The sequence below is a fragment of the Pyxicephalus adspersus genome, chromosome W, assembly GCF_032062135.1.
Source record: "Pyxicephalus adspersus chromosome W, UCB_Pads_2.0, whole genome shotgun sequence".
Taxonomy (NCBI): domain Eukaryota; kingdom Metazoa; phylum Chordata; class Amphibia; order Anura; family Pyxicephalidae; genus Pyxicephalus; species Pyxicephalus adspersus.
The window spans coordinates 2141681-2151516 of NC_092870.1; positions in this window are offsets into that span (position 1 = coordinate 2141681).

A 9836-nucleotide genomic window follows, 5' to 3' on the forward strand; every position below is an offset into this window, starting at 1 on the left:
ACTGCGCTGCTAGTGTAGTAACTCTGGTGGAAGCAGGCCTCATAGGCCCCTCTGACAGTAAATCAGACATGTTCCCTGTGACTTGTGTGTATGGGGATAAATGTGAATACCAGACAACCCTTGCTTATATTACAACTCCCTATGGGTCAGTGCTTCATAAAGTTGGATTAGTCCCAGCACTAACGCATGAGATTTTCCACAATTTTTGAAATTATGGGAGTCCAAGTTAGAACTAAAAAAAGGTGCACTGCAGATATTGACAGCCTCTGATATAGGCCCAGAACCATTAGAGGATTCCTCATTAGGGGAGGTAGTTGAGGTATCGGCAGATAGCTTCCCTCCTTTTCCATTTTCTGGTGTGACAGGAGACCCAGATGAGTCGGCATCAGAGACTGAGAATGAAGAGGACAGAGTTAGTTTGAAAGTTAGCTGCAGTCCTTCCCCAGCTCCACAGGAAGAGAACGGTGAGATTGAAAGTGATAAGAAAAAGTTTGAGGCTATACCTATGCTTGAACTTAAAAAGGAAGTAAAGGAAAGGCCTGCTAGAAAATCAAGAAACTTCAGTAGAAGTAGACATAAGCATAGGGGAGGTAGTAGGGAAAGAGAAAAGGCAAGGAGTGGAAGTATTGACAGGATATCAGCAGTCCTGCCAATTGTTAAGGAACATATGGAACAGGCTCAAGGAGTACAGAAAATGATTTATGATAGGGGGAAATGGGCCAAGCAGCAAGAGAGTGAAAATAAGGAAGATGGTGATGAGTCTAAAGCAGTCTTGTTTCAGATGCAGTTTGTGAGAAACCAGAGGAATCCAGAGGTGATGTCCCAATTACAGAGGTCTTGGGTGAAGAAGTGCATGCTGAAATAAGTGTCCCTGTCTCATGTGCAGTAAAGGCTATAGAAAGTATTGTTGTGTTAAAGGAGATTGGAGTTGAAGAAAGTATTTCTGTAGTGACTGACAAGGATACTTCTGTGTTATCTGAGATGGAAGCTGATGGATGTGTGCCTGTGTTGGCTAGGGAAAAGTTTCCTTTTATTGATGTCCAAGCTTATGGATGGGATCCTGTTTCAGCTGAGACAAATAAACAGCGTGAAGGGCAGGATGAAGAAGCTGAGCCAATGGTGGCTGGGGAAGAAGATGTTGAATCTGATGATGAAGAGAAGGAAGGGACAAAAGAGAAAGAGGAAGAAGTTGGCACTCTGCAACGGGGCTTGGCCTACCAGTACAGTAGCAAGCACAATAGTGCCATATCTCGTTTGACACAGTCTACTGAAGTCCTAGAGAAAAGAGGGGCTCTACTTCAAGAGCAGTTGGAAAAAGCTGCAAATGAATTCACTGAGAAAATTCAGAAGGAAATGGATGAATTGAAGGAGCTTATTCCAGACATCCCGGAGAAGATAGGACAGTCCAAAGAAGCCAATGAAAGCTGTCCCTGTTTGCCGAAAGGTGCGGGAAGAGTTTCGTAAATTAAGCCAAGTAAAGAGGGAAGAAACCATCACTGTTGTGCCTGATGAACAGGATACTCAGAAGCATGTTGGGGAAGGAGTTGCTACCCCAATGGAGGGGAAGGCTGAAAATGTGCGTGGAAATAGGAAGCCTCCCGTGCTTTACTTGAGTCTGAAACTAAATAAGCATGAGACAAACTACGCAGTGGTAGAGACGGAGTGTTTGGCCATCAAGTGGGCTTTAGAATCACTCAAATATTTGTTGGGTCGGAAGTTTCGATTAGTCACTGATCATGCCCCTCTGAAGTGGATGAACCTGAACGGAGAAAATGGCAGAGTGACAAGGAAACGCAGAGGCGTTGTCACGTGTGCACTGTCTGTGGGTTTCAGTTGCTCAGTATTTTTATTATTATTATTATTATTATTATTAATAAACAGGATTTATATAGCGCCAACATATTACGCAGCGCTGTACATTAGACTAAAAAATCAAAATGTCAAAAGTATATATATTTAAACTTTGGTATAAAATAACTAGAATATACATATTTATGTCATTGCAATGTTTACACTCCCATACAATAATGCAAAGATCAAAAGATAAACATACATATATTACTAACAATTAGGTGTTTACAAAATCTGGTAAGTGAACAGACACAGTGATATAAGTGAGATGTTTGAAGACTCAGTTGCAAGTATCATATTTAGGGTCAAAGGTGTGGAATAAAGATATTTGGAGTATGTATGGGGTATATAAGAGAATTAGCTGGGTATACCAAGATATAGAGTGTTGTGTCCAGTGTAGCAGGGATGTTGGAGGTCACTCAACTCTCCAGTTGTTAAATATATTGAGAGCATATAAATTTAGAATCAATTTCTAGTGTAGTAAGTCAAACCTCTAGGGTATAAAGGAATTGTGTGATCCTACCTTGGATAAGATCTAGGATGCAGAGATCATGCAGTCTCATGTCTGGTCAGGATGCAGCTAAGCGGGCTGGGTGTTATGGAAGCGCACCTAATAAGGCTGCTGCTTCCTGTCACGTGGTGTGCTGCACGAGCGCATCCCATAGGGTGCATTAGTAACAATATGTGGCAGGATAAGCAAAGACTGGTAGCGTAATAACCAAATTGGAGACTGCCCCTACCCAAGCATGGTATAATTGGGGCTGACTGATAAACCTGGAATCACCCAAAGTATCATATGTTAGAATAGGTGGGGGATGCCTAACTCCCCCCTGCACACCTCTCTCTAAGGTAATCCGATGTTTTCAGGCACTGAACTAGGACTATTATTCATGGGAAAGGATGGCACTGGTTGTGTCAGAGGACTGTGTGTCTGACTGGGTGTACTCACTGATGTAGGCACAAACTCTGGAGATCTAGGATTCAATTGGTCCCTTGGGGAAGACATGGTAGTTGGGCTAGAACTTTCAGGAACTACAGTCCAACCACTCCCAGTGGTATGAGGAAGGTCAGGTGAAACATCACCCTGAGGCTGAAGCGGTTCACTCTCTGGAGTGTCATTTGAAACATCTTCATCTCTGACTTGGGGAATAGGCAACAGGTGATTCCTGTGCCAAGCTTTGACTCTTCCTTCTGGTCCCTTAACCACCTGAGCGTTACACTGACAGGTAAGTGGGGTTTTAATATAGATGAAAAAGTATGGGGTTATCGAAAGTAGCAAATATTTTTTAGACGAAAAACTACGGGGTTAGCGGTTGGGAGGTTAATTTTGTATACTGGAATCCAAGGTAATTTTTCACCACTGTAAAAATGTACTTTCGCCATCTGTCAGCCAGTTTATGGTTTCCAGAGGCTCCAAGATTTTCTAGAAAAACTCGGGCACCTGGGTTCAAGTCACGGAATCTAACACAAAGATCATATCGTCTTTTGGTTCCCTACATTTATCTTGGCTGCATTCTCTTCAGCTAAGCGGTAAGCCGACTTGAGGGTATTTTTCAGACGGGCCACATACTGATAATGGCTGTTGTTGCTCACCCCGTCAGTAGAAACTCCTAACAAAAGGTCAATAGGTAATCAGGGTTCTCTTCCAAACATCAAAAAGTAAGGAGAAAATCCTGTACTCTCATGTCTTGTACTGTTGTAAGCATGGACCATGGCTTCAACCTTTCAGCTCCAGGCACGCTTATCATCCATGTCCATTAATGTCCTGTTAAATCTTTCAGGAAGAGCATCACCTTCAGGGTGGTAAGGTGTGGTTCGGCTTTTATGGATGTTCAGCAGCTGGAGTAACTCCTTAATCAACTTGCTTTCAAAGTCTCTCCCTTGATCTGAATGCACCCGATGGGGTAGGCTATAATGGATAAAATACTTTTCCCAGAGTACTTTGGCAACTGTAACTGCCTTTTGATCCTTAGTAGGAAAGGCTTGGGCATATCGAGTAAAGTGGTCAGTCACCACCAGTACATTTCCAATTCCTCTTGAATCATTGTCAATGCAAAGAAAATCTATGCAAACTAAATCCATGGCACCTGAATTCTGTAAATGCCCCATTGGAGCAGCTCTAGTTGGCAGTGCTGTAAGCATCTGATGCAGCGTCTGCAAAGACTTGTCACGGTTTCTCTCATCCTGGGCCAGTAGAATCGGTCTTGCACCAAGCCATAAGTCTTCTCAGGACCAAGGTGACCATGATGATCATGTAGACTTCGAAAAACCATCTTCCGAAAACAATAGGGGAGAACCAGTTGACGTCTTCCAGGATGGTCATGATACAGAACCACACGATAGAGCAGACCTTTGTCTATCTTAAACTTTTCCCAGTCTCTCAGGAGTGGTCCACACTCAGTAGGTAAAGACTTCTTCAACATTCTTGGATCATTGGCACCTACTGCCCAATATAGAGGTCCAATTATAGGATCAGCCTTTTGACTCTTGATCATCCATTGTAGAGATATAGAACTTTTCTCAAATGATCCCAGTGCAGCAGGATAGGCAAATATATCACGCACTGCCTCTGGCCCACTTCCTATCGAATTTATTAACCTCATCTCAGAGAACGTTATCTGATCTTCTACGAGTGCTGCCATAGCATACAAGGCTCCCACGCCAGGACTTGGGATTTTCTCCCATTCACTGTCTTCTGTGTTGGACATGGGCGTCTAGATAGAGCATCGGCCTCAATGTTCTTTGGACCTGGTTTATACTTCAGGGTAAATTGATAGTTGGATAAGGCTGCCAACCACCCATGCCCTGTAGCATCCAATTTTGCTGTAGTTAGGACATACGTCAATGGGTTATTATCTGTCCTCACTTCAAATGTAGCTCTGTACAAATAATCATGTAGCCATCTACAATGGCCCACTTGAGCGCCAAAAATTCCAACTTATGTACTGGATAATTACGTTCACTAGGGGCGAGGCTCCTACTAATGTAAGCAATAAGCCGTAGTCCAGCTGGACAACACACCACCCAGTCCTTCAAAGCTAGCATCAACATGAAGCACATAGGTGTTTCAAGCATCAGCGTATGCCAATATTGGTGCTTCAGTCAACTTCTTCTTCAATTGATTAAAGGCCTCTTCACACACAGATGTCTAGCAATCCCCAAAGGGACGTTTGGAGGACCTTTTTTGTTTCTCTTGACCATCCACATCATTTTTCAACATGTCATGTAGCACTTTGGCAGTTTTGGATCATCCCTCTACAAATCGACGGTAGTAGCCACAAAATCCAAGAAAAGAACGTAGCTCTGAAACATTCTGAGGTCGAGGCCAGTTTACCACCGCTTCCACCTTAGCTGGGTCAGTGGCTACCCCTTCAGCTGAAACAATGTGGCCTACATAGGTGACTGATGACCAACAGAACTTGCACTTGTCAGCTGACAGCTTCAGACCCTCTTCTTTGAGGCATTGTAGCACTCTAATGAGCCGTTCTTCCAATGCAGCCCCAAAAACAATGATGTCATCGAGGTACACTAAACATTCCCTGGGCACAAGATCACCCAGAACTTTCTCCATCAACCTTTGGAAAGTGGCGGGGGCATCTCCTTGTGGCATGCCTTGTGGCATGCAAGTAAATTGATAGAAGCCCAAAGGACATATGAAGGCTGTCTTCTCTTGGTCTTAAGGTGCCATGGGAACTTGATAGTACCCTGACCGTAAATCCAACACAGTGAACCAACAGTTTCGATTCAGGGCCTCAAGAGCCTCCTCAATTCTAGACAAGGTATACTGGTCTGGTGTGGTTCTCCGATTCAGGGTGCGGTAATCTACACATAGGCGGATTGATCTACATTTTTTTCTTGCCACCACAATGGGAGAGACATAAGGACTTTTACTGTCTTTTATGATCCCTTGGGATTTCATCTGGTGTAAGGTCTGTCTTAGTTCTTCAGCATCCTTTGGTGCTACCCTCCGGGGTCTCTCTCGGAAAGGAGTAGCATCTGTAAGTCGAAAAGTGTGTTGAGCACTCTTAGCACAGCCCACATTCATTTTATCTGTAGAGAACACTTCTAGCAAATCAGACAGCTGCTCTATCGGTTCACGCCAAACACAGGATAGCAGTTTGCCACATCCTGGTAGGGACCAATCACAACAGGATGGGGGGATCAATTTCTCACAGTCACAACTGTGGATAACTCCACTCGGGATCTCCAATCCTTTCTCTCAGGGATCACCATCCATACTTCTTTCGTTGTTATTTCCTCAGGGGTTTCCATGAGGACGTTACACCCGTCCCCAGGCAGTTCAGGGGCAATGCCGGAGGCAACCCCCAAGACTCTTTCTCCCCCTGGTGGAATCTCCACTGGGTGTTCACCAATGTGGTACACCACACCATGCTGATAGCTAATCGAGAGGACATCGCAGAGCTCTTTAAGGTCTGAGGGCATCTCACCTTGACCAGAGGAAACAGCTCTATCTCCCTCAAGAATCTTCTGAAAAGCACCATGTACTGCCTGGCAATTGGTACCCAATATCACAGGTACTGCACAAAAGTCTCCAGTGTCTGGAAAGACCAAGGCCATGATTTCCATAGAGGTAGCACCCCTATCCTGTAAGCTAGGGACAGTCACAATCACCTGTAACCTTCCATCAACAGGATAAGACTCAGAGTTCAGGCCCCACAGCTCCATCTGTCCTGTAGACTAAAGGGGTACGCTGCTCAGATATTTTTCATAAAAGGAGCAGTAAATAAGTGTGACTTGAGATCCAGTGTCAAACAAAGCTGGAGTAGTATGCCCATTACCAGTGACTTCAACAATAGATTTAGCTCCTATGACAGGCCCTCTTAACTTTGGTTTACATTTTTTCCATTTGCGTTTGTGTTTCTGAACAGGGAAATCTACACTCTGAACTGTCCCTCCATGGTTCTCATGACACTGACGACTAGAATGGCCATTCCGGCCACACCTGAAACATTTTCTGTAATCCCTCGGTGGCACCGCTGGACTACCCACTGAATGTTTGAAGCGCTGTGGTACAGCTTGTTGTACTTTACTAGAGCCTGGGGATACATCCTCTTTGAGGGCACTCTTTGCTTTCTTAGGGGTACTAAACAGAATGTCTGCCTCCTGTTTCTTCACCATCTTCAATGGTGAATTCATGAAGAGGCATGATCTTGTCAGATAACACTATCTTGCGAACTTGTGCAAGAGGATGATGAGGTAGCAAACCTCTCACTAGCTGATGGGTTCTCAAAGTATCCACTTCAGAAGGGCATATAGCAGGATGGTATACAAGTCGGGACAGAAGTAACTGTAGTCTATTAATAAAACAAGAAATATCCTCCCCTTCTTTCTGACGTGTCATACGGTAATCAGCAACCATTTGTTCAAGGTCATAAAATGGCCCAAAATGATCAGAAAGTATCTCTATGTAGTCGGCTGCACTTACACCCTCATGAGTGTCCCTGTACAAACGAATTAATTCTGCAGCCAGGGACCACAGACTTTCTGTGACACGTTGTCTTTTCTCTTCTTCTTAACAAGTGGGCAGCATGGTGGCTTAGGGGTTAGCATTCAGGCCTTTGCAGCACTAGGTCCTAGGCTCAAACCCCAGCCAGGACACTATCTGGATGGAATTTGCAGGTTCTCCCCGTGTCTGTGTGGGCTTCCTCCAGGTACTCCGGTTTCCTCCCAAAAACATGTAGCTAGGTTAATTGACTTCCCCCTAAAATTGACCTTAGAGTACATATATGACTATAGTAGGGACATTAGATTGTGAGCTCCTTCAAGGGACAGTTAGTGACATGACTATGGACTTTGTACAGCTTTTGTAATATGATGGTGCTATATAAATACTGTGTAATAATAATAAGTCCACTCCTTCAGGCACTGAAGAGTGTGTTCTTTCCATATCTCAAAACTCTCTTCCCCTTTGAGCACAGGGACATTACAAGAGAATATTTTTAATTTCCTATAATGTGCTGCCTGAAGGCCTTGTGCTAACATCTCAGTGAGTTTGGTAAGAGTACAAATTGCATTATCATTGGATAAACTACCATCACTAGCCCTGATTCTTCCTTTACATGAACCCGCTGGGGAGGTAAAGAAGGTAAGTACCTTTGTCTAGGTGCAGATTGAGGGCGTCACTGTGCATCGTGTTTCCCTTCCATTGCTGTATCCCACTACGTGCCTCCAAATGTAGCCTTGTTATGGGGGGGTCATGTAAATGACCCTCACAAACCAGGCTATGGCGCTAACCTGTAGATAACAGAGAGGATCCTGGGCATTCGCTATGTGGAAGAGTGAGGATAGTAATAAAGACACCCAAGACAGGGTCTCTATTAGCAGAGGGGCTCCCTTCCTGGGACATTAACCAGAATTAATAACAGTAATATAAAACAACTTCCGAGGAACCACATCACCTAGCATACAACATTAACCATTGCAGCTAAATGAACACACAGGTTGGAGTATTTGTAAGCTTTATATCTCAAAACAGTAATAACAATATTTACAATCCATAAACATCAATGAGTACACATATCAAGCACATAGCAGAGTCCTGAGGAGAATTGTGCACTGATATACCCGGGTATTTATACAGTCTTTAACCACAAATACCTCCAGTAATGATCAGTGTCAGGATGAGTTGCAGAGGCCTCTGGAGTTGATTGTAGAAAAGATGTCCTGATGAGATGATCCTGGAAACAGCAGCAAGGAGATCCTCCAACTGGCAATTAGGCTGTGTATGCTGTGATCCTGGATTGCGGGGATGCAGGCAAAGTCTCTGGAGTTCAGGAACAATCTATCTGCACTACCACTTAGACCCTAGCAATCACACTAATCTGCCAAAGCAACCGGACCTCTTCTACCTATGGGCCATCGGATGCCTAACCTATGCTAGATGTAACTGGACAGAGGGTGCAGATCAGCAAAGATAACTGAAAGGGCAGAGCAAATATATATTTGTGTATGTAGCTGATACACTGACAGTAGGGATTTCCAAAATGATCTCTGGTAACAGATGTCACATATAACCCATTAATACAGAGGGAAATCATATAATACAGCACTACACACAGACACAGCAGTCAGTGTGTTCTGGAAGGGATGCAGGAACCTACCCTGGCTGAGCACATGTTCTCATCTCTGTCCTCAACAACTTTATTTGCAATTTACAAAGTTACAACTCAGCTAGCAGATAGAAAAAGGCAGTCCCCTACAATAGTTAATATTACACATATCTAAATTTAGTTAGCGTTTCAGCACAACCTTAAAATAATATTCTAGACAGTGTTATTTAGGTAAGCATACATTAAAGGGTCAGTGCTTATACATCTAGATGTGTATACTCAATGTAGGCAAGATGTAGATTCAATAATTGTATTATTTCAGGAATTGAAGGGCTTTGCCCTGCCCTGATTCTATAGAGTAATTGATACGAATGGATGAATGTAGCTCTCATGAATATGGACCACAATGCCTATAAAGTAACAGACTGTCTTGGAACACATTAACATTGTTGCCTCATGATTAGAATATTCTTCATACCTGGTATGAAATAATTAGCACATAATACCTATAAAATACTCCACCCTCACAATAGATCTGAATCTACTAATATATACATTTTTTAATATAGCATTACTTGCAACTGAGTCTTCAAACATCTCACTTATATCACTGTGTCTGTTCACTTACCCGATCTTGTAAACACCTAAACGTAAGTAATATATGTATGTTTATCCTTTGATCTTTGCATTATTGTATGGGAGTGTAAACATCTATTTGCAATGACATAAATATGTATATTCTAGTTATCTTATACCAAAAATAAAATAAATTAAATATATATACTTTTGTTGACATTTTGATTATTTAGTCTACTGTACCAATACTGTACTTTATATATATATATATATATAGATATATATCTATATATATATATATATATATATATATATATATATATATATATATATATATAT